The 25629-nt window shown below is 37.0% G+C and overlaps 1 long non-coding RNA gene across 1 annotated transcript; it reads right to left on the bottom strand.

The window, feature by feature from the left end:
* LOC129046099 (uncharacterized) lies at positions 1–25218 on the bottom strand. The gene is made up of 3 exons (XR_008506841.2): positions 25058–25218; positions 19706–19828; positions 1–12 (listed from the first exon to the last, which is right to left on the bottom strand). It is a non-coding gene; the product is annotated as an uncharacterized LOC129046099 (long non-coding RNA).
* Between the last annotated feature and the right edge of the window lie 411 nt (positions 25219–25629).

Here is a 25629-nt window from a genome sequence, read left to right as displayed (position 1 = left end):
CTGGAGCACAATCTATGAACAGAAAATTTGAACAGGTCAATAACCAGAAGATAAATGTGTTTCATCACACAGATATTAACAAACATTTAGCATTGTCTGTTGAAGAAGGGCCCAACTTCTGTTTACTCTGTGCTCATAAATCTAGTGTCGAATTAAGGATTTACATCCCCTTTCATCTCAACCAAAACATGTCTAACCATTTGTTTTTCCTGCTGAATCTTGGTGATGCATAAGCAATGTTTTTTCCATGGTATAACTACAAAACTACTAGGTCTTACAGAAATGCCATTTCAGCACACACATGAATTCATGGTAGCACAAGATTAATAGTTTTACTCTGGAAAGTATATACAATATACACCAATGCTCTTTGAAACAGAATTTAGTGAAGAATGGGAGTATGCTTTCTGTCTGGCTAGATGAATTATTTCATTCCTCAGTATAAGCATTTTCAAAAAACAAAAAATCTAAAAGTTTTTACATGTTTCATTTAAAAGCAATTTCTTGACATTCAGTCAAACCCACAGTTAAAATGTTCTCAATATTCTGAAATATTCTGAGGGCCATTTTTACATTAACTGATTTGGAAGTATAAATACATTTGTATGGGGAAGCTTAGAATTCTCATTTTTAAAGAAAGTGAATACACATAATTAAAGAAAGTGAATTTCATATGACACCCACAATTATACGCATGATAGCTAATCTCATATTGCATTATTAGAATGCACATGTTCTTCCTTTTTATTGAATTAACAAGACTCAGAGACTTTTCCCCTTCTTTAACTAAATCTGTTCTCAACTAAAAAAACTTTAACAATGTCCCCCAGGTGTGCAAGTTGGTATTCTAATGCATGGTATCTAAAACATACTTTGGGTATGCCTGGGTGGCTCAGTCATTAAACGTCTGCCTTCAGCTCAGGTCATGATCCCAGTGTTCTGGGATCAAGTCCCCCAATGGGATCCCTGCTTAGTGGGGAGCCTGCTTCTCCCTCTCCCTGTGCCATTCTCTCCCACTTGTGCTCTCTGGCTCTATCTCTCTGTCAAACAAACAAACAAACAAACAAGCAAATAAATAAATAAATACCTTTTAAAACATACTGTGGTTCCCTCTGTATCTTAACTTGGAAAACAAGTTTGTACTAAACCATCACCCATTACTATTCCTCCGAACTTCTTCTTTGGCTTTCTAAATCGTTGATCTTTTTCGTCCTTCTTAAAGTTAAGTTTGGACAGAAATGTTTCAAAGGGAACTGTAGTAATTCTCTTAATGCTTAGTGCAATTAGCAAAGATTCAAGAAAATGTCTCCCGGTAGAATAACTGCATCATGCAAGAGTGTAATTACTAGCTAGCTTAGTCATCCTACAACTATTTTCAAAGCTCTGGTATTTAATCCACATAAATGTCCAGAGGCTGCCTCTTTGCCATTCTCCTTCATCTATAAGAACTGAATCACAGTTCTTTTGGACTAGATATATTACCTTTTCTAAAATTTGCCGTATGCCCTTTCTAAAATTTCCTAACAACCACAGTGAATGAATATTGCTATGCCCCCATGAACTAAATGAAAGGAGGGGGATAGAGATTTGATCATGATCTCTTTCTCCAATCTGTCATGAATGCTATCTTTCTGTGGGATTTTCCAGAACTATTCCCTTCCTATACAGCCATCTACTTCACTCGGAGGGGAGAGTGAGAGTATCAACATCTTTACCTATTAACAGTGTCCAGAATCTGATTCATTATTTTTTTGCTCTACCTCCATAGCTAATCTGTCCTCAGAAGTGAATGCTTCTAATAAACTTTTTTTCCTGCTCTAGTCATAATTTCACGGCTTCTCTCATTGGACTTCTCAGTTTTATAACTGTCATTCCCATTATCCTTTTCAACAATCACTCTGATAGTAAATGAGCAAGCTTGACTCTTTCGCTGATTTCTTTGGCAATATTTTTAGCACACTTTTCTTCCAAATGATTTAAACAAAGAAATGTTCTATTGTTTGGAACCACTAAATTGAAGTAAGCCCCCATTAATAGTGTTATTTTATAACTAATAGCATGTCCAGACATAAATAGGCCTGGCTGAGATAGTGTTCTATAGTTACTGGTTACCTAGAGAGCCAGTTCCAGACTCTAGGATATTGACTACAATGATCTGGTAAGGTCCTTGCAGCCTAGTATCTAACCAAAGTGGTATTTTAAAAGCTTCATTAATTAGACACTCTATAAAAGCACTAAAATCTTTAATGTTGTTGTTCTGAAAATGACTGAATCCACATGAGGAGTAAGAGCTTTGTAAAGTTTACTCTGAAGCTAATTTGAGCATGAGGTGTATATTGCAAATTATAAACTGTATTCAGTGGGATTCTGTTCTAGAGAAAGAGCCTTCTCTATGATATTATGTGAAATACTGGGAATTCAACAGTGATCAGACAGTTATTAATGTCCACTTTCTCCTGATTTTAATCTCCTGCCTTCCTTTAATTAACAACTATAAGAAATCTGTAGTCGGATGATTTTTTTTTTAATCTTTTCCCTCATCTAGACTGTTCTAACAACTTACAACTCTCACCCCAGTCTGCCCTGAGATCTCCCTTCTTTCATGTTACCTTCACAGCTGTAATGCATGTAGTTTTAGTTTGGAGAATGAACATCTTACTGAGACAGTTGTCTTACATGTCACAACTTTTAATCATCTCAGTGATCCTACAAGATAGGTATTATATTTCCCACTTTAAAGATTAAAAAAAAAAAAAAAGGCTTGCAGATATACTGTGCTATATACATCTAATGAGTGGTCCTGAGACCTGCTGGACTCCAAAGCCATCACTTTGCCTTACTCTCCCCACTGAGGGCATCAAGTCTTTATTAACAATATCCCAAAGAAGTTTGCTTCTTCCAATAAGAACTTGTTATTAATGACCCTAAGACTGGGATAGTTATGTGGTTCTACTCTGAATGTCTCTATGCTTTAATTAATTTAAATAATTAATATGCCTTTTTATTTCTACAGTCAGCGTTCCAACATTGTGTGTGTGTTGTGGGGGGCGGGGGGGTATATGTGTGTTTGTAAAGATTCAGACTCAATAAGTGATATCTTGGATTAGGTTCATTAGAAGCAAACATTGAGCAGAAAATTCATATGTAGGTAATTTATTAAGGAAGTGTTCCCAAGAGTAACCAGCAAGGGAATGAAGAAAGCAGGACAAAGAAGGTGAAGAGGCCATGCAAAAATGTGATTTCATGTGAAGGCCCAGCCGCATCAGCCTTAACCTCAGCCTGCTGGAGCCCAAGACTCGACAGTATAAATTACACATCACAGTTTGTCCTGACTGGAGGCACAGGAACTAGGCTTTCATCAGTCATTGGCTAAGGGCCACTCCAGAGAGATTTTAACTCCCAGCTGGGTGTGAACTCTCAGAGCAGCTCCAGTCGCCAGAAAGCAGTTCCCCAAAAGAATCTCTGACAAAAACTGTTAGAAGAAAAAGCCCACACAACCTGGGAGGGGAGGTAGAAGGATCTGAGGCAACCTGGGCAGAGCACAAATAATTGGTGAAAGGATAATAGGAGTTACAGTTATAAAGCTAAGAACCCCATATGAGTGAAATCATATGGTATTTGTCTTTCTCTGACTTATTTCACTTAACATTATACCTTCTAGGTTTATCCATATCATATGTGGAATTTAAGACACAAAACAAATAAAGAAAAAAAGAGAGACAAACAATAAACCAGACTCTTAAATACAGAAACAGGTGGTTGCCAGACAGCAGGGAGTGGGAGGATGGGTGAACTAGGTAAAGGGAATTAAGAGTACACTTACCTTGATGAGCACAGAGAAATGTATAGTCGCTGAATCATTATACGGTACAACTGAAACTAATATAGCACTGTATAATTATATCTGAATAAAAAATAAAATAAAATAAAATGAAATAAAATAAAATAAAATAAAGCTAAAAATCCCAAAGAATGAAACTGAGAGTCTGACTACAGAAATAAGAAAATGTTAATTACTATTGCAAATGGCTTGTTTACTGGGCATATGTTAGCTTACAAACGATGCTTTTCCTGTTTGAAAAGGATTTGAGAGTGCTGCAATTAAAGATGTATGCAAAGTGTGAGTATTAAAACAGAAATAGAAAATTCCAAACCTATAGCTATCGGGAAATGCAAAGTTAGTATATTCCTAGGCTCCTGTAGTTACTGCATTTTTAAAAAGATTTATTTATTTATTTATTTTATTTAAGGGATTGAGAGAGAGAGAAACCACGAGTGGGAGGAAGGGGCAGAGGGAGGGGAGGGGAGAAGCAGGCTCCCCGCTGAGCAGGGAGTCCAACAAAGGGCTCAGTCCCAGGACCCCAAGATCATGACCCGAGCTGAAGGCAGACGCTTAATCAACTGAGCCACCCGGCATCCCACTGCATTTTTTATGGTTAAATTTATGTTTGAGTTTCCTGATAATCATGGCAAGAATAGTGAAAGAAGGAAAAACTAGAGGAGGGGGAGAGGGGACTCAGAAACCCCTGCCAAGTTTTTAGGAGAGATAAACTCTGATAAATCCAAATTCTAAAATCCCAATTTGCACATAGATACTTACACAAGAACAGGTGAACAATTAAATAAAGAATAAGTTCAACAGTCACTTTTTGTAAGAAACAGAAGTGCTCGTCACATGACCAGTCCTCCTATGGATCTTCTACGTCATTAAAAGGTAATCCATGGGGGTGCCTGGGTGGCTCAGTCATTAAGCATCTGCCTTCAGCTCAAGTCATGATCCCAGGCTCCTGGGATCGAGCCCCACATCGGGCTCCCTGCTCGGCGGGAAGCCTGCTTCTCCCTCTCCTGCTCCCCCTGCTTGTGTTCCCTCTCTCACTGTGTCTCTATCAAATAAATAAGTAAAATCTTCTTTTAAAAAATTAAATAAATAAATAAATAAACAGTAATCCATGGATAGGTATTTCATTTGTAGGAGGTGAAGTAATGCAGTTTAGAAATATAGCTTTCTATTATCAGCATTAATAAGGACAAAGGCACTAAGTCTCATCCCCTCTTATGAGACAGTTTTTTGTTTTGTTTGCTTTGTTAACATACAAAATCTGTACACAGAGGTATATACAACTTAATGAGTTTGGAGATAAGTATACACCCATGAAACCATCACCACAATCTATGCCATGAACCTATCTATCATGTCCAAAAGTTTCTTCCTGCCTTCTTATTTAATATATTATTTTTGTGATAAGAACACTTAACATAAGATCTACCCACTTAGCAAAATTTTAAGCATACAAGACAGTACTGTTAACTATACACACTATGCCATATGGATCTGTAGGACTTGTCATCTTGTATAACTGAAATGTGCCTTTTAACTAATACCTCCCATTTCCCCTTCTCCCTAGCATCTAGAGACCACCATTCCACTCCCTGATTCTATGAGTTTAACTATTTTAGATTTCTCATATAAGTGGCATCATATAGTATTTGTCCTTCTGTGTCTGGCTTATCTCACTTAACATAATGTCCTCTGGGTTCATCCATGTTGTTGCAAATGGGAAGATATCCTTCCTTTTTAAGGCTGAATAATATTGCATTGTATGTATACCACATTTTCTTTCTCCATTGGACATTTAGGTTGTTTCTATGTCTTGGCATTTGTAAATAACGCTAAAATGAACATGAGGGTACAGATATTTCTTCAAGATCCTGATTTCAATTCCTTTGACTAGATACCTAGATTGCTGAATCATACAGTTTCTTGAGTAAACTCCACAACATTTTCCACAGTGACTTCAACAAATCACATCCCCACCAATAATGTTTGAAGGTTCCAATTTCTCCATATCCTCACCAAAATTTGTTATCTTTTGTTTTTGTTTTTTTAATAAAAATCATCCTAACAGGTGTGAAGTAATACCTCATTGTGGTTTTGATTTGCATTTCCCTGATGATTAGTGATGTTCAGCATCTTTTCATATTTCGATTGGCCGTTTGTATGTATTCTGCAGAAAAATGTCTACTCAAGTCCTTCGCCCATTTTTTAATTAGATTAAAATTTTGTTTTTATTTTGCCTTGTTTTTTTTTTTTCTTGTCTTATTTTGTTGCTATTGAGTTGTTAAAATTCCTTATATATTTTGGAGATTAACCCTTTCTCAGATATATGGTTTTCAAATACTTTCTCTGTAGGATCCACATGATAGACTGTCTTTTCATTTTGTTTCCTTTGCTATACAGAAGCTTTATAGTTTGATGTAGTCCATTTGTCCATTTTTGTCTTTGTTGCCTATATTTTTGGTGTCATATCCAAGAAATCATCGTTAAGACCAATGTCGAGAAGTTTTCCCCAATGTTTTCTTCTAGAAGTCTTATAGATTCAGGTCTTATGTTCAAGTCTTTAATCCATTTTAAGTTGATTTTTGTGTATGTTGTAAGATAAAGGTCCAATTTCATTCTTATATAAATAAATATTAAGTTTTCCCAGTGCTGAAAACAGACTATCCTTTTGTTGAGGACACTGTCCTCTCCCCATGAATATTCTTGGCACCCTTGTTAAACATGTATGTGACAGTTTGCTTTTGGGCTCTCTATGCTGTTTTATTGGTTTATATGTCTAAGTTTATGCCACTGCCAAGCTATTTTAATTACTGTAGCTTTATAATATTTTTTGAAATCAGGAAGCACGATGCCTCTAGCTTTGTTCTTTCTCAAGGTTGTTTTGGCTATTCTGGGTCGTCTGTGGTTCCAGATGTTTAGGATTTTTCTATTTCTGTAAAAAATGTCATTGGGATTTTTGATAGGGATTGCACAAATCTGTAGATCACTTTGGGTAATAAATATGGACATTTTAACAATATTAATTCTGCTAGTCCATGAACACAAGATATCTTTCCATTTATTTGTGTCTCCTTTAATTTCATTCATCAGTGTTTTATAGTTCTTAGTATACAAGTCTTCCTATGTATTTTATTCTTTTTGATGCCATTGTAAACGGGATTGTTTTAATTTCTCACTCTGATAGTTTATTGTTAGCATATCAAAATGCAACTGATTTTTGCATATTGATTTGTATCCTGCAACTTTGCTAAATTTGCTTATTAGTTCTAGCAGGGTTTTTGTAGTTGTTGTTGAGTCTCAGGGTTTTCTACATAAAAGACCACATAATCTGCAAACATAATTTTGCTTCTTCTTTTCAAATGTGGATGCCTTTTATTTCTTTTTTCTTGCCTTATTGGTCTGTCTAGGACTTCTAGTACTACATGGGATGGAAGTGGTGAGAATGGGCATTATTACCTTGTTCCATATTTTAGAGGGAAAGACAGAGTTGAAATTTAAATCAGAGTTGTGGTTTTGCCACAAGAGACCATGCAGGTAAGGTAAAGCATTCAGCAAAATGGCAGTGTCAACATGACCTACATGGTCATGGTCCTAAGTGATCTGACTTTGCCAGCCTCTCAGACCTCATCTGGTTCTACTCTCCCAATGGATCCTTTAGTTCAGCCACCCTGGCCTGGGCTTCTTTCTGCCCTTGAAAGCTAAAGCTCTCCACTCTAAGGTCTTCCATTTGTTATTTCTCTTTCTTCAATCTGTCCTCTTGTGACTGGCTCTTTCTTCATGCTGAGCCTCAATTCAAGTTCCATTCTCAGAAAGGCCTTCCTAAACTACCCTTATTCCTTATCACATTACCTTCTTTGTTTCTCTTTCGGCACTTGTCAGTATCTGAAATACATTCAGCCCTTCACGTGCTTCCTATCTGTCTCCCTCAACACAAGAATATAAGCTCCTTGAAAGCAAGGACCATGACTATAATATTCCCTGTGGATCCAATACCTAGTGCAATGACTGCAATGTACTAGGCCTAGGATAAATGTTGGCTAAATGAATATGTTCATTATTATTGTCTCAATTCTCAAGGATATTATGAGGTTGGGAGAACAGAGATATATACAACCAAAATAACATTTCTCAAGTTTCATAGCTCACCTGGGAATTCTTATGTGATTCTGTAAAGCAAAGCCTGATCGGGAAGAAATGCATTTCTTTCCCCACCAATCCTTGGGATCCAACACAATGTGGTCCAAACTTGTTTTATACAACTTTCAACAAGAGAATTCTAACTAACATCTACTCACCTACCAGCATCTGCATACACACACACACACACACACACACACACACACACACACACTACCTTCTGTTACAATGGAGCCCCCTGTCCATGTAGATAAAAACTAAATAAATATTAGAGCAGCTGTATTCAGTATGCAGAATTCAGATTCTTCCTGCTCCAAGGCAAGTTAAAAGCAATACAATATTTTCCATTTTAGAAATCTATTTCATTCCACAATATTGTTCCCACAGATTGTTTTTTTAATGCCTTTATTTAGCCATTTTCCTGTTCTCAACTTCCAGCTCACATCCTGGCATTTCCTTGATGTGTTAATTTTAACTGCAAACACCTAATCAGAATTTTAAGAATAATCATCAGTAGGTTGGCTAACTTTTCAGGAAGAAATACTAGCAGTGTTTTCAACGGGCCAACAGGATGTCTCCAATTATAAAGATGGAGGAAATAAAAACAACAGGATGGTAAAATCCATTGAGGGACAGATTGCATTTTATAGGAAAAGATGTAACTTCATTTAGCTTTGGTCTTTATGTCTTGCAAATGTCCTTAGCACTCCTACATCCCATGGGTCTCTGCGTCAATATTTATGTGCTGGAATATTTCATTGCCTCATAAACCAAGAGGTAACTGAGTATTTTTTACTCTCTGGGAAAAAATGTTATAGCAGGTAGTAGTTTGAGGCAGCTCCCCTTCTCACTCACACTGTTCTGCATCTACTCTCAGGAAGACAGAAAGCTAAACAAGAAGCCTCGATTTTTTTCCTCTTGCTCTGTATATTAGATATTAACTGTATCTAATTTTTAGTTAAATGTGATTAAACTCCAACCAAAATTTCAGCTATGAAAATCCAAGGACAATAATTTGACTTTCTGTTGTGTTTTAATATAAATTTCAAAAAACTTTATAGGGGGAAATCTTAGTATTAAGTACCAAATTCAAGTTTAAAGTTGACATTCCTTCAAAAAGAAATAGAAAAGACCTCTAAATAAATTATCCTTAAGGCTTAAAAAAAATTATAAACAAACATTACTTTGAATATTCAAGAACAGTGAGTATTTCCCAAAGGAGAAGATACTCACCTCGTGAAGACAAGTCTCATGTGGAATTCCAGATTATAAGCCTCCTTTCCCAACTCTGAGGGGTCTGAGTCCTTAAATGTTTTCTATCTTAGTTTCCTGGATGCTCATCCTCTGGTTTCTACTCCAAAACTCTTCACTCCATCAATATCATCCATCTTTATATATGAAGAGTAGAATCCAGGCACCTAACCACAGTGAGCTCATTCATCTCTCTTTCTCTCTCTCTGCCCCTGTCTCTTCCTCTTTTTCTCTCTCCCCTCCCTCCTGCCTTTTCTTAATCTCTCTCTTATACACACATACACATAAAAAGAGTCTGTAGTGAAATAAGTTTGAGAGGTGCAGATTTTAAGCAAAATAAATCTATTTAGAAAAATTCCAAAGCAGGGACACCTGGGTGTCCGAATATAGATTAAGTACCTTGTTATTTTACACAAACTTCCTATCTGCAATGAATTTTGTCTTCAACAGGCTCAAATGTCATAGAACAATCCCATCTTCGGTTAAAGGGTAAGCCCACCAGAGTTCCTATCATTACATCTCAAGATATAATGGATTAAAGGCCTGAGTTAAAGATTTTTTCTACCTATAAAACTCATGGAAACTGCAGTTCTCTTGGCAGTTCTCTTGGACGGATGTGTTTTTAAAAGAAGCAAAACATTTGGCATGTTTGCCTCAAATTTTTGGCAGAAAATATCTTTGGACAATTTTTGAATAGAAAGTGTCTTTCATCTTAGCTAATACTATTAAATGTAGTTTATTCTCTGGCTAGCTGAAATCATATGTGCTGTTTATCATGATTATGAAATAGCTATCCAGAAAAATAGCCAAATTCAGAAAAGCCTCAAGGGGCACAACTAAAAATTGAGTTGCATACACTGAAAAAGATAGAAATACCTCTGGGGACTTGAAAACAGAACATTAACAGTTATTCAGAATGCATTTTTTTTTTACCCCAAAGGAGATTCATGTGCACAGGTAAATTTTTACATGAAACTTGAGGTTATTGGCTAGCAAATATGATGATAAAGAAAACCTTTCAGCCTCTTTGATCCAGAAGAAAGGGGGTAAGAGGCCTTCCATATAACAGATTAAGTTAGAGAGTTTTAAAACCATCTTCTGCCATCAAAAAAAAAAATGAAATCTTGCCATTTGCCATGACATGGATGGAACTAGAGGGTATTACGCTAAGCGAAATAAGTCAGAGAAAGACAATTATCATATGATTTCACTCACATGTGGAATTTAATGAACAAAATAAAGGAGCATAGAGGAAGGAAGAAAAAATAAAACAAGATGAAATCAGAGAGGGAGACAAACTGTAAGAGACTCCTAATCGTAGAAAACAAACTGAGGGTTGCTGGAGGGGAGCAGGGTGAAGGGGATGGAGTAACGGGGTGATGGACATTAAGGAGGGCACGTGATGTAATGAGCACTGGGTATTATTATATAAGGCTGATGAATCACTGAACTCTACCACTAAAACTAATAATACACTCTATGTTAATTAATTGAATTTAAATTATAAATATAATAAACAAAAAAATCCCACCTTCCTTGAAGGATATGAACCCCGCAGCCCCCAAGACAGAAAGAGCTGCTGATTTTGGATTGTGTACCTATATATGTTCCCCTCATTTCCTAAGGCAAATATAGGTCTCCAAGCAACTAAAAAGAGGAAGTTCTGCTCTCACATCCAATTTAGAGCTGGATAAAAAAAGAGAGAATGAGAGAGAGAGAAAGAGGGCATTTGGAGGAAAATCTGGGAAATCATAGGAAACATTCAAATAAAAATTCCATTGTTCTCTATTAGCATAGGTTCATAGAGGATTGCATTCCAATAATAGTTGATTTGGTAGAATTCCAGAATTAGACAATGCTACAGACTGAATGTCTTTTCCCCACAACCAAAATTCATATGCTGAAACCTAATCCCCAGTATGACGGTATTTGGAGGTGGGGCCTTTGGGAGGTGACTGAGTCATGACAGCAGGGCCCTCATGAATAGGAGTAGTGCCCTTATAATAAAAGAGACTCCAGAAAGTTCCATGTGAGAACACAGCAAAAAGAAGCCTATCTATGAACCAATAAACAGGCTCTCACCAATGAATCTGCTGGTATCTTAATTTTAATCTCCCAGCCTCCAGAACTATGAGAAATAAATTTCTGTTGCATATAAGCCATCCGGCCTATGATACTCTGTTATAGCAGCCTGAATGGACTGAGACAAGTTAACTTCAAGATCAGAAAAGATAATGGGAGAGAGTAGTTAAGAGCATGGGCTCAGGAATCAGACAGTCAGGGCTTTATTTCCCGATTCTGAGATTCCTCCATCTCTCTTCCAAATTGATGAAGCCAATAGAATTGAAAGACTGACCTTTAGAAACCTCTCCTGAACTTTATGCTCTTTCCCCCTTTCTGACTGACTGGACTGGATATAACTTCGGCAGCCATCTAATGGTATATTATGTTGGCAGAGTCCCTGAATGATGGCACAGCGTCCATCAACCTGGGCTCCTGAATGACCACAAGACAGAGAGCTGCACTGCTCACATATTCACCTGCCAGCGACTGCTACATGTGGGAGAGGCAAGGTCCTATTGTTCCAAGGGACTTTATAGGCAGGTCTATTTATTATAGCAGTCAGCATTACCCTAACAAATACACCCACTTAACATGTGTCACTATGTCAAGGAGAATGCCTTCCAAGCTCTCTACTACTTACATATGACCCTTCAGGTATTTTCTAATTCTTCGTTTAAGTTTTGCAATGCCTGAAAAAGTAAAGTTTTCTTTTACCTGCGATGTATCATGGGGAACAATAAAGAGTGTAAGATTAGAGCATGACTAGAATTTTATTGATGACCACGGCAAAATAAAATTCAGCCTGCTCTTTTGCAGCAATATTAGATCTGTTGCTCTTTCAGCAGTAAAATCTTGTTTTGTCAGCAGCTACTGAGAGTGGATATGACTCAGAGGACACATAAAAGCATACATGTAAGGTAACTACCTATTATGTTTAGAAAACCATTTTGCACAACTTAAATGCACTCTAACATTTCATATTTTAAATAATCAAAATCACATTCAGAATACAGAATCTCACAAACATTATGCTCTTCTATTTATGTCCTAATTGCATGAGACAGAAGAAAGGCATAAAAAGTACACAAAGACATGCAGAGAATCACAAATTTTAGATATCAAAGGGAACTTAAAGATTATAGAGTACAGCAGTTTCATTCCATAGAGAAGGAAAGACAGACCTGGAAAGACTGTTAACAGTATCATTCCAACAGACGTGGTTCTCGGTGTTTTGTTTTGCTTTTCAAAGAACACACATTTTCCAGGTAGATCAAGTCCCAGAGCTTTAGAATCATGGAATCATCTTTGTTTTGTGACATTATTCTTCAACCTATCCTCAAAAAGTGATATCAGATCATGATTTATTTTATAGTATTTGAGTTTGCAACAGTAACAGTTTTGAGACCTACCAGCATCTGGTACACAGATGGTACTCAATAAATATTGACTGGTTGAGGTTATGTCCATCAAGGTTCGTGGCCTAAGCTAAGGCTTTTGCTATGGTTTCATAGTCCAACTAGCTAGAATTCTTGTTTGAAAAAAAGAAAGCTTAAAAAAGACAGAAGCATGGGGCGCCTGGGTGGCTCAGTCGTTAAGCATCTGCCTTCGGCTCAGGTCATGATCCCGGAGTCCTGGGATCGAGTCCCACATCAGGCTCCCTGGTCAGCGGGAAGCCTGCTTCTCCCTCTCTCACTCCCCCTGCTTGTGTTCCCTCTCTCGCTGTATCTCTCTCTGTCAAATAAATAAAATCTTAAAAAAAAAAAAAAAAAGACAGAAGCAGACAGATTAATGTACACAGCATGATATTTACTCTTAAATACCAAATACTTCCCAGGACCCAAACGTGACTTTTTATAAATATAAAGCAATCACTATGTATGTTTTGAACATATACAAGAGACTTTTGGATCAGTCATGACAGAATAGCAGGCGTAGGACTTATTCTCATTGTAAAAAGAAATATACAACTGAACAAAATATATAAAGCAACTATCCTGAGACACTGGACAACAGAGAATGTAGGCTGTGTTCCTCAAAAGAAAAGAAACATGTGAGGTGAGAGTTGCATGTGCTTCAGGATTCTACATTTCCAAGCTGCAGCTAAAGAGACCAAACAAAGACTTTGCTTTTGGATACAGGAAACAGTGTTAGAAATGCAACTCACCAGAAAACAATGGAATAACATCTTTAAGGTATTATAAAACAAAAATTGTCCACTTAGGATTCTATATCCCATGAAAATATTGTTCAAAAATGAAGGGGCAATAAGTAGATATTTAGACGAACAAAAACAAAATCTGTCATTAGTAGATCTGCACTAGAAGAAACGTTACAGGATGGCCATCAGGCTGAGGCATAATGATACCAGATGTCAACATGGATCTATAGCAGGGGTTGGCAAATTACAGACTGCAAGCCAAATCAAGCCAGCTACCTGTTTATAGATGGTTTGTGAACTAAGATGATTTCACATATTTAAATGGTGAGAAAAAAATCAAAAGAACAGTATTTTGAAAGTTATTCAATGTTAGTATTCATAAATAAAGTTTATTAAAACAGAGCCATAATCATTAATTTACAAATTATTTATGGCTGCTTTCCCTCTATAATAGCAGATTTGAATAGCTGTGATACAGACTGTATTGTCTACAAACACTTAAATATTTACACTCTGACCCTTTACAGAAAAAGTGTGCAGACCCCTGATGTATCAGAAGAAATGAAGAACGCTAAAAATTGTAAATATGTAGTCAAATACAAAAAAAAGCAAAAACAAACAAAAAAACTTCCTTATTTTTTAATTTGTTTAAAAGACTGTTTAAGGCAAAAGTAATAGGATTGGATTGTGAGATTTAAACATGCATAGAAGTAAAAGATATTGCAACAATAGGAGAAATAACAGGAGGGGAGTAAAGAGAAGCATAGCCGTGTAAGTTTCTTACATTATCATGAAGGGGTATGTCTTAGTCAGTTCAGGCTGCTATAATAAATACCATACACTGTGTGGCTTAAACAGTTACTTCCCCCAGTTCTGGAGACTGGGAAGTACGAGATCAAGGTGCTGGCCAATTCAGTTTCTGGTGAGAGCCCTCTTCCTGGTTTGCAGATGACAACTTCTTGCTGTATCCCCATATGGTGAAGAGAAATCATCTATCTCATGTCTCTTATCGCAAGGACACTAATCTCATCTGAGGGCTCCATCTATTTTGAGAGACAATGACCTAATTGCCTCTCAAAAGTTTCATCTTCAACTACTATCACATGGGAGATTAGGGCTTCAACCCATGAAATTTGGGGGGACACAAATATTCAGTCCATAGTACAGTATAATATTAATTTAAGCTATACTGTGATAAATTAAAGATGCATATATCAATCTCTAGGAGCAAACCTAAAATAATAAGATAAGGAGGTATAAAGATAAAATCGAATACTAAAAATATATTCAATTTATCAAAAAAAAAAAAAGGAGGAAAAAAAAAGAGAATAAGGGGAAGGAATAGAAAACCAAAAGTAAGATGGTAGTCTTAAGCCTAACCATATCAATAATAACATTATATGTAAATGGACTATTTTTCTAATTAAGAGGCAAAGACTGTCAGACTAGAAGAAAATCAAGACCAAATACATGCTTTCAAGAGATGTATTTTAATATAAATACACACAAAAGTTGGAAATAAAACGATGGTAAAGTAGATGCCATACAAACAATGCACATAAGAAAGCTGGACTAATTAATTTAAAATCAGACAAAAAACGCTTCAAGAAAAGGAATAGTAGTAAAGATGAGGCAGGACATATAATGACAAAAGATTCAAGTAATATTAGAGATTTGAACCACACTAGCAAACAATTTAAGACCATTAACTGAAATCAATTAACTGAGACTTATAGAACACTACAAAAATCAACTGCAGAATTCACATTCTTTTGAAGAACACATGGCACATTCACAAGATAGTCCATGTATTGGGCCAGAAAACAAGCCTTAATTTTGAAGGACTGAAAACATACAGAATACATTTTCTAACTAAAATAGAATCATATTAAAAATCAATAATAAAAAGACATCTGTAACATTCCCAAATATTTGAAAATTAGGAAATATAATTCTTTATTTCAGAGTCTAATTTTTGTTTCTCTCTTTTTTTCTCTGTTCATTTGTTTTGTTTCTGAAATTTCACATAAGTGAAATCATCACTACATTATACACCTGAAACCAATATAACACTGTATGTTAATTTTACTGGAACTAAAAAATAAATTAAAATTTTCAAAAGAAATATAATTCTAAATAAAACATGAGTCAAAGAAAAAACTCACAGAAGAAAACAAAAATTATTTTGACTTGAATGGTAAAGGAAACACATTAAATGTTGTGGGTTGCAATTAAGGCAATCTATAAAAAAATTTATATCATTAGATGTTTGTATTAGAGAAGAAAAAACACTTAAAATCAACGAACTAAGATTCACTATTAGAGCTAGAAAAATAAGATTAAATTAAATGCAAAGTAAGTAGAAGGGAGAAAAAATGTAGAAATCAATCGTATATAAAGTGGACAAACAATAGAGAAAATCAACAAAACTGAAACTCACTGGTAAATACCATCAAACATTTGAGAAACAAGTAACTACAATTCTCTAATCTTAAATCAATGTTTTCCTAAAATACAAATAGTCTAAACATCCCAATTAAAAGGCAAACATTGTCAGAGTAGATGGAAATGTAAGACCCAACTATATATTATCTATAAAAAACCCTTCAAATATAAAGATATTGACTGATAGGTTTAAAGTAAATTCATGGAAAAAATTCATGCAAATATTAAACATAAAGCTGATGTCTTATTCTGTTCAGAATGCTGTCACAGAGACCACAGACTGGGTGACTTATAAACAATATAAATTTATCTCACAATTCTGGAGACTGTGAAGCCAAAGATCAAGGTACCAGCAGATCCCAGACCTGTAAGGGCCTTCTTCCTGGTTTATAGAAATCTGCTTTCTCATTGTGTTCTCAATGGCAAACGGGCAAGGAAGCTCTCTGGGGTCTCTTGTAAAGGTACTAATCCTATAATCTTTTATAAGGGTGGAGCCGTCATCATCTAATCACCTCCCAAAGGCTCCAGCTCCAAATACCATCACTCTGGAGATTATGTTTCAACATATGAATTTTACAGACACAAATATTCAGTCTATCATTGGAATGGTTGTATTAATATTAGATAAAGTAAAATTTAAAATAAAAAATATTACCAGGAATAAAGATTAAGAAGTCATAATGATAAAAATATCAATTCATCAAGGAGTCATAATAACGCTAAATGAGTATGCACCTAAATATAGAATTTAAATGAAGCAAAAACTGACAATTTAAAGTGAAATAAATAAATCTACAACGTAGTTGAATATTCCAAAATTTTTTTCTCAGTAATTGATAGAACAAATGGACAGAAAATCAGTAAGGATGTATGAAGATTGCATAACTATAAAATTGAATATTCCAACAACAGAAGAAAATGCATTCTTTTTAAGTACACAGGCTATATTCATCAAGATAGACTATATGCTGAATCATAAATCGTGTTGTAATAATTTTAAAGGATTCAATAAATAAAACTTATGTTGATTTTTTTTTTTTTTTTGCTTTTTAAAGAAAATATTTTTGAAAGAAGTCTCTTTCAGTAGGCTTAAGGAAGCCTACCTCATACTACTTGATGACAAAATATAGCTAAAAAATGAGGTTATAAATTGGATTTCAAAAATTAGTATTCTCTTCTAGGTTATTTTACAAACCAAGTGGTATCCCACAATGTACAAAAGGAAGTCTCTTCATGAGGAAAATGTTTTTAATTAATAAATCAAAAGATAAATGATCAAAACTCAAATGCTCTGAAAACCAGTTGCAGGCATTTTGTTCATATGACACCAAAAACAATAAATAATAGAAAGTCCTAGAATATTCTTTCAAATAATTGAAATCTTTTAAAGAAATTATATCAGCCATCTCAAAGAAGAGAAGAGTGCTGATAGGCTGAATTCCTTTCTAATTCAAATAGGATTTATGACTATAACTCAAGGTTGTTTTTCATGTTCTACATAGAGCTCTACAAAAAGTATTTTTGTTTAAGGTAGATAATCTATCAAAAACCTGGTCAGGCTATGACATAAATACCTAATATGGCTAAGTAGGCATAAGGCCTGATTTTTTTCACTAATCCAGAGGTAGAATGGTGCTACTTATGTTTTCTTAAAGTACGTATGACTTGGTTTGGCTTGCTTTGGCTTGGTTTGCTTTGGCTCGCTTGGTTTTGGTTTTAATCTAGTGTTGACATCTAGTCAGTTTGAGATTGGTAAGAATGAGGAGAGTCTCAGATATCCAGGACCAAAGTCAGAGGTACATGATCAAAGTACTGATATGTGATTAAGGAGCCCAGGAAACCAGAAAAAAGCTGGAGGGGTAAGCAATCAAGACACTGGTACAGAAGGCTGGGAAATAATCTGGGAGCAATGAATGAAAAGCTGAATCAGAGCCCAAAGGATGTACCAGAACAAGAGAGAGGTTTAGCAGTCACTAAAGAATGCAAAAAAGTAAAAAGCCGGTCAAGAAAATAAATTGCACAGATCAAGCTCCATGCCCATGATGTGCATGGAACTGGAGGTTAAAAATAGAGAGTAGGGTCTAGATACTCAGGGATGGAGCCCAGGATGGCAGATGGGAAACCAGACCCAGAAACAGGAGTCACACAAGAGTGGGAGTCAAAAAACCACCCAAAGCAACAAATTTTGGCAAGCAAAACCCAAACAGAACAGATTAGCCAGGACACTAAAGATTGGAATTACTGAGTTCCAACCCTGGAAAACAAATATAATTATTGAGCTGGTAAGTATATGCTAGTGGTTATGTATGTGAAGCTTTACCTACATCCATATATGGGTAACCTGGTTAACAGGGGAAAGAGCAGCAAGTTGAGCTTGAAACTGACTCAAAATCCTCTGAAATATACAATGTGCCCAGAAGCAGAACTAAGACCAGGTAAAACACAGAAATCAGGTAGAGAGGCTCACCTACTAGGAGCAAAGATGGCTCAAGAAAGGACCGGACATTTCTACCACAGAGACTGGGTTCTTCCATGAGATTTAAAGGGACATTAAATTTTATCCATCTTTTTTATGATTCAACTATTTATAAATACCAATACTGCTAAAAATCAGATGTCATGAAATACAGAAACAAGAACTACACCCAAAATAAAAATCACTAACAGTCTGATAACCCAATAAATGTGACTTTAAATATATAAAAGGCCATATCAATTATCATAGCTCTGTCATATAAGTAATAGGTATTTATGAAATGGAATGATATTGTCTATTTTTCCTGTGCAACAAGAGCCATTAAAAGAACGGTGATTGTGTCCAGATTTTATGAGGAATTTGTTTTCACAGAAGTGTTCAAATTGAAAATCTCTGGAGAGCAAGTGAGCATTGTCAGGCCCAACAGACAAGGTGAAGGCAGACAGGGATCAAGCACAACTGTTGAATATGGTCTACACTGGAGTGACACAGGTGGACTGGGTCATTGCCCTCCACCCTGCCTTTGTTATCTCTGCTTCTCTGGAAGGCTGACTTCACTGAGGACTCACAGTCCTTGAGCCCAAACAGACAGGGGAAATATGTGCTTAAATTGTTTTAACTGCTTTCCCTCTCCTTTATCCCTGACTTTCTGGGCTCCTCTCTCGGGTCCCCTTCCCTAGTTCTGGAAAACTCTCATTACTACTCTTCTAGACCCCCTGATTGAGGACATAGGTATCTCTTGAGAGAGCACCTCCCAAGAGTTGAGTCCTGCCTCCAAATCCAGGGTAATACTAACTCTGCAGTTGGTCTAGATCTCTATTTGCTGCTTGCTTAGAGACAATATTGACCACTGTGTGGAGGGTTTCAGTTGTCCCTCACCGACCAGATGCCTTGATATTAACTGCTTGCTTCCTGTACCCATGCACCTCCACCCCATCACGAGTTTCAGCCACCTGATCAGCCACTTGCTGATCTACCTTAACATCCAGAGAGCTCTCACACTGCCTCTTTTACAGAGCAGGTCCCTTTAGAATAATTTTGCTTCCACTTCCTGAGGTGAGCGTGCACACCCTTAACTTAAACTCTTAATAAAGGTAACAATATTACATGGAGCGGTTCCTAGTGTCAAGGTCCAAAGCCATGGGCTATACGAAAAGAAAGTTACTAAGACAAATCACTTGTGATTTCCTGATCTCCCCAGATATATTTATTAGGAAAACAGAGACGATACAGGAGAGGCCAGGAATGATTTTGCCTCATCTACAAACCACTGAGCAAACATTTCTGAGTGTTCAGAGGACAGCCAAGCTCATTACAGAGTAAAATAGGAACGTACTAGAGTTAATGGTAAAACCAATGAATTCTGAAGTCACTTCCTCGTCGTTTCCTTCAGGTGTCAAATGAAGAAGCTGGGTTAGGTCATCTCTGAGGCCTCCTTAAGCTCTAAAATATCCAAGATCTGTAAAGGATAGCTCAATTTAAATTGGCATTTTATGTCAAACATACAAAAACGTATTGACAATAGGATGTATTTTTGTGGGTACTACATAGAATCAGCATGGGGCGCCTGGGTGGCTCAGTTGGTTAAGCGACTGCCTTCGGCTCAGGTCATGATCCTGGAGTCCCTGGATCGAGTCCCGCATCGGGCTCCCTGCTCGGCAGGGAGTCTGCTTCTCCCTCTCCCACTCCCCATTTGTGTTCCCTCTCTCGCTGTGTCTTTCTCTGTCAAATAAATAAATAAAATCTTTAAAAAAAAAAAAAGAAAAGAATCAGCATGGCTAAAACATGAGGTTTTAAAGGAAGGTGGAGGCAGATGTTTAAAAATTGAGAAACCAAAACTTAGACTTAATTTGTGGAGCACCCACAAGGTCTGAAGAGTAAGATACCTGAATCCACAAAACATCTGACAAATTCCAATTCATAGCCACCTGTTTATCAGCCTATTTCCAGAGCCCAAAGTGTGGTGGAGGTTGTAAATACAGTATTACATAGAAATGCACTATCATTTGGGAAATGATGCCATAGAATAAAAAAAAAAAAAAAAATTTTTAAGTGTCTTTTATCATTTTAAAATCTATGGCCATAAAGGCAACTGGGCAATGCCAGCAAGATGGTAAGAACACAGTGCTCCATCTCCCTGGTCATAACTGAATGGCCTCAATTTCCAGTCATTCACATTTTCAGGAACATAGTTTTCCTTTTCAAAACGTTTTAATAGTTATGAATGACTTGTTTTCGATATAAATACCTAATGTGTTTTTCTATCAGATTAGTTCATGATGGAATAATGTACACCAATTTCATGCATAATTTGCACTTTTATAGCCGAAACATCAAGAAGAAATATTATCATTAAATGTTGATTCGTGAAGCAAAAAGAAAAAAGAAAAAATCATTTTTAATTCAAGCTCAGGCCCACGTTTATCAGGCCACCAAGAATGGAGAATTCTGCACAGACAGCACGCTGCTTGCCTAAGGGGTCTGCTCTTTCCCACAGGTCTCCAGCCCTGCCTGCTGGCTGCTCCTTAGAGCAGAATCGCGAGGCAAAGAACGTGGCTCCTTTGCTTGTAAGAACAGAAGCTACACTGTAAAACGGGTTGGCAAACGATGACCCACAGGCCATATGCATCCCACTGTTTGCTCTGGTATGGCTCTCGAGCTAAGAAGGGTTATTGACAGAAAGAAAAAAGAGAGAAATAGTTCAAGACGTGTGAAAATTACATGAAATTCAAGTTCCAGTGTCCAGTAAATGAGGTGCGGACATAGCCAGACGCACTTGTTCACAGACTGCCTGTGGCTGCTTAATGCTATAACATAAAGTCAAAACGTTGCAACAGAAACCATACAGCCCACGAGCTCTATATACTGTCTGGCCCATGAGAGTAAAAGCTTGCCAACCTCCGCCCTAAAACATCTAGGAAACTGCCGTGTTGCCCCACAGACAGCAGCAATATTCCACTCAGCCACTACAAATGTCTCCTGCTTCTCATGCCTAATGCAAAGTCAAATCTCAAAGTCAACGCTCTGCCTTAACACGGAAGTCCTCTACAAAAATACCTGTTTCTTTCTAAAACTTCTGCCACAGTTTTTCAGGCTCAGTCGCGTGCCTAAAACCAGCATCTCTGCTTTTCTTCCTGTTCTTCTCTGTCCCCAAACTCAACCAGATTTCTTCATAGCACTTAAATGCGGTGAGGATTTATTTTCCATTTGTCTGTCTCTCCAGCTGGAGAACAAACTCAATGAGGCTGGGATCTTATGTATTCTGTTCACCGTCATGTAATGCTCTTTTAAAAACACCCAGTACACTTAGCACTAAATGGAAACTGCTTAACAAACACCGAAGGAATGGCTGACCGAATAAGCAAATAAGTTAAGGCTAAAAGAACCAGGGAGAAAAAAGTTTAAAATGGATTTTTTTTAAAGCACACTACACACAACCCCCCCCACCACCAAAAAAAAGATCTAATTTGTCTGAAAACTAAGGCCGCAACTCACAAAACAATGACCATGGACCAGACACTATGCTCAGGCCTTCACCTCTTGGAGCTGTTGTAACAAATCACCACAAAATGAGTGGCTTGAAACAAGAGAAATGTATCCTCCCACAGTTCTGGAGGCCACAAGTCAGAAATCAAGACATCAGTAGGGCCACACTCGTTCTAGAGTCTCTAGGGAAGGTTTCATTCCTTGTCTCTTCCGGCTTCTGGGAGCTACTGGCATCAACGTTGACTTGTGGCTACATCACTTCAACCTCTGTTTCTGTTCTCACCTGGCCTGTGTCTTTTCCTCTTCTGTCTCTTAATAAGGACCCTTGCCATTGGATTTAGGACACACCAGGTTAACCTAGGATGATCTCATTTCATGATCTTTAATCACATCTGCAAAGACCCTATTTGCAAATGAGGTCACAGTTGTAGGTTCCAGGGATTAGGACACTGACATATATTTTGGAGGCTACTATTCAATTCACTACACTTCGCATCAGGATATTGGCACATTTGTGATTTCATCTAAGTTCTCCAAGAGCCTTGACAGTTACTGCCATTTCTCAGATAAGAATACTCTAAGGTGCCTGGGTGGCTCAGTTGGTTAAGCAACTGCCTTCAGCTCAGGTCATGATCCTGGAGTCCCAGGATCAAGTCCCGCATCGGGCTCCCTGCTCAGCGGGGAGTCTGCTTCTCCCTCTGACCCTCCCCCCTCTCATGCTCTCTCTATCTCATTCTCTCTCTCAAATAAATAAATAAAATCTTAAAAAAAAAAAAACGAATAATCATAAAAGTGAAAAGGCTAGCATTCAAACTAAGCCTGTTGGGTCGTAAGACTATGCCCTTAACCATCATGGAAGTTTACTGTCTACACAGCCATCAGGGCCTCTTCCTGAACCGCCCAACTTGCAGGTGGAATATACCGGAGTCCCAAGCCACCACAAAATCCCCCGTTTCCCTTCACCTACTTACACATCCAGCCGGTCCACCTGGAGTGCAAAAAAAAAAAACCAAGAGGCTACTTCACAGGTCACTAGGAAACTCCCCATTGTCTTCGGGGCTAATCTGACACAATTAGCCACCTTCTCTAAAATTCAGTTCCTGTTTCTCTTAGTAAATTTTGCTAAATGCTTCATGATATTCATGGCAAATCAAATACACCATGTGTCCATCACTGATAAGCAGTGTGTATGAGAAATTCTCAAGAGAACATTTTCTTTACTTCACTCCAGCTATCTTATAGAAGTATAAATTACTTTTTTTTTTTTTAATCGGGATGCAAATGACAGTGGGGCATCTCACATGGTGACAAGGAAGTAAGACATAAGGAAGGAACTCTTCTCTGGTCACTTTGAATTAGAACATGCCAGTGACCCTCGAGGGACTATAAACTGTGGGCATTCCTCCAAACTCTTTCAAATTGCTTGGCTCAAAACTCACATAAAGTTAGTTCCTTGTGAAAATCCCCCTCCTAGTGGCATGAGAGAATTAATGTACTTCCAAAAGTAAACAACTTGCTCCTTTCGCAGCTGAATCAGAACCGTTATATATCATGCCAACTCAGAGGGAACATACAGTCAAGGAAATGGAAGGGTCAAAAGCCAACCACCTGGAAATTTATGTCAGTTTTTAATGCTTAGGCTCCTTCACCGCAAACAAATATCACACTTTAATACCACTGCACAATAAAGGAAAACCTTTGACTTGTGTGCTTGTGGAAAAAGCAGAATGAAAAAGCAGCATTCATGTGAGAGTCAAAACCTATCCTGCACTTTGGTGAAGAATAAAAAGGCTTTTATGCTATGTCTTTTACCTCCGTTGGAGCTGGGGCTTAGACTGACTCTGTGGACAGGAAACTGACAATGATTGAGCAACTTCTCCTTACCTGATTGTTCCATAGTTTTTATATCGTTGAATCTTCACAACCACCCTTAAAAATAGGCAAAAGCCCTCATTTTAGAGTTGAAGACATTGAGGCTCAGAAAGTCTAATGACCTACCAAAGGTCAAGCAGTTAATTAGCAGGGCAGCCATATAGGGTAAACCAAAGAGATTCCCAAACACCAAGCTTACCTAAATCAACTTTTTTTTTCCTGCTCCTGCCAGTATATTCTAAACATATGCTTTTAAAATAATGAAATGCTATATCTTGCAGTGAAGTTATTATAGCATTCTGGTAAGTCTGCAAGCGTCATGCTGTTTTCGCTGAAGATGACCCGGATATGACATTGTCTCCTCCTATTTATCACGCCCCGCCAGCAGACTGACTGTCAAATACCCACTGCTGTGATCTGTTTAGCAAGGTCAGCTGCATGATTGCTATGAATAATTGGATGCCATTAATAATGGTCAGCTCCAGGATATAGGAAAGCAGTCAGGCGCGATAATTGTATTTTGAATTCCAGCAGATTATTTCCTGGGGAGTAGGAAGACAACTACTATATGGGATACAGTTTTCCTATGGACAGAGAGATAACTGATTCCCTAGAGGTGAAGGGGACAAGCCAAGGGCTCTCTTAATAACATATGTGACAACTTCTGGAAAGAAATATGGAAGTGAACATATTGCAATATGCGGCTAATATTGGGAGGCCTGACCATTACTGTCTTCAGTACTTAACTCTCTTAGTCCTTCATTTAGATTATCACTAGAGCTTTATATATGGAGGGGGAGGTGTCCGTGTCTAAATATGGAAGCACCAGTGAGGTCAGGTCAATGCCTAATTAGGAAATAATCCAGTTGATAGTCATATGAAACGTCAAGCATAAATCTTTTGCTGTTTAATGTGTATTAAATGTCCATAATATATTAAATGCTGTGAATACTGTAGAATAATGATATGGAACAACATTATTATCTTTTTTAAAAAAATCTTATCAGAGAATGAAGGCTTTGAAAAAAAAATCTTCTAGAATATAATAATAAAAATGAGACACTAAAGAGATTGGAAAAAGTCACATTTTTATAATCATGTGAAAAGGAGAAGTTGAAAACAATTTTAGAGAAAGATAATAGATTAGGGTTTGGGTGGTAAATAAAGAGCAAAAGAAAAAAAAAACATAGAGAAATATAATAATAGCAACAAGGCATGTTTTATTTCAACACCCATCAGCTGTCAGTTTCAGACGTCAATATGGAAACTTTCTTAAACTGGCTAGCCATGTGAGCGAACAAAATTAAACTTAATTAAACTTAAAACTTACCATAGCAGAAGTGTAAGTGAAGGAAACGCAATGGGAACATGGAGTCATAATACAACTGCTGGAAACAGTAAGTATTCAGCATGTATTTCAATTCTTGTCAGCTTTTCCATTATCTGGAACTACTACAAGATGGACCATTTGACCATTTTTTTTCAAGGGTATTCGGTATTCGCTGAAACAAAAAGACAAACAAATGGATCATAGACAAAATATACAAGCCAAAACTATAAAACTCTCATAAGAAACCATAGAGTAACTCTTCATGACCTTGGGTTAGGTCATGGTTTCTTAGATATGATACCAAAAGACAGGTAACAAAAGAAAAAGTATATAAATTGACTATATCAAAATTAAAAACTTTTGACCTGTAAATGATACCATCATGAAAGTGAAAAGACAACCCACAGAATGGGAGAAAATATTTGCAAATCATATATGTGATAATGGATTCGCATCTCAGTACAAACAGCCAAAAAGCTGAAACAATCCAAATGTCCATTAACTGATGAATGGGTAAATAATGTGGAGTAGATCCATATAATGGAATATTACTCAGCCATAAAAAGGAATGG

The sequence above is a fragment of the Mirounga angustirostris genome, unplaced genomic scaffold (genome assembly GCF_029215605.1).
Source record: "Mirounga angustirostris isolate CCGP_5_RB_7025 unplaced genomic scaffold, mMirAng1.0.hap1 SCAF_10, whole genome shotgun sequence".
In the NCBI taxonomy this organism is placed as follows: Eukaryota; Metazoa; Chordata; class Mammalia; order Carnivora; family Phocidae; genus Mirounga; species Mirounga angustirostris.
This window is presented reverse-complemented; position numbering and strand designations above follow the sequence as displayed.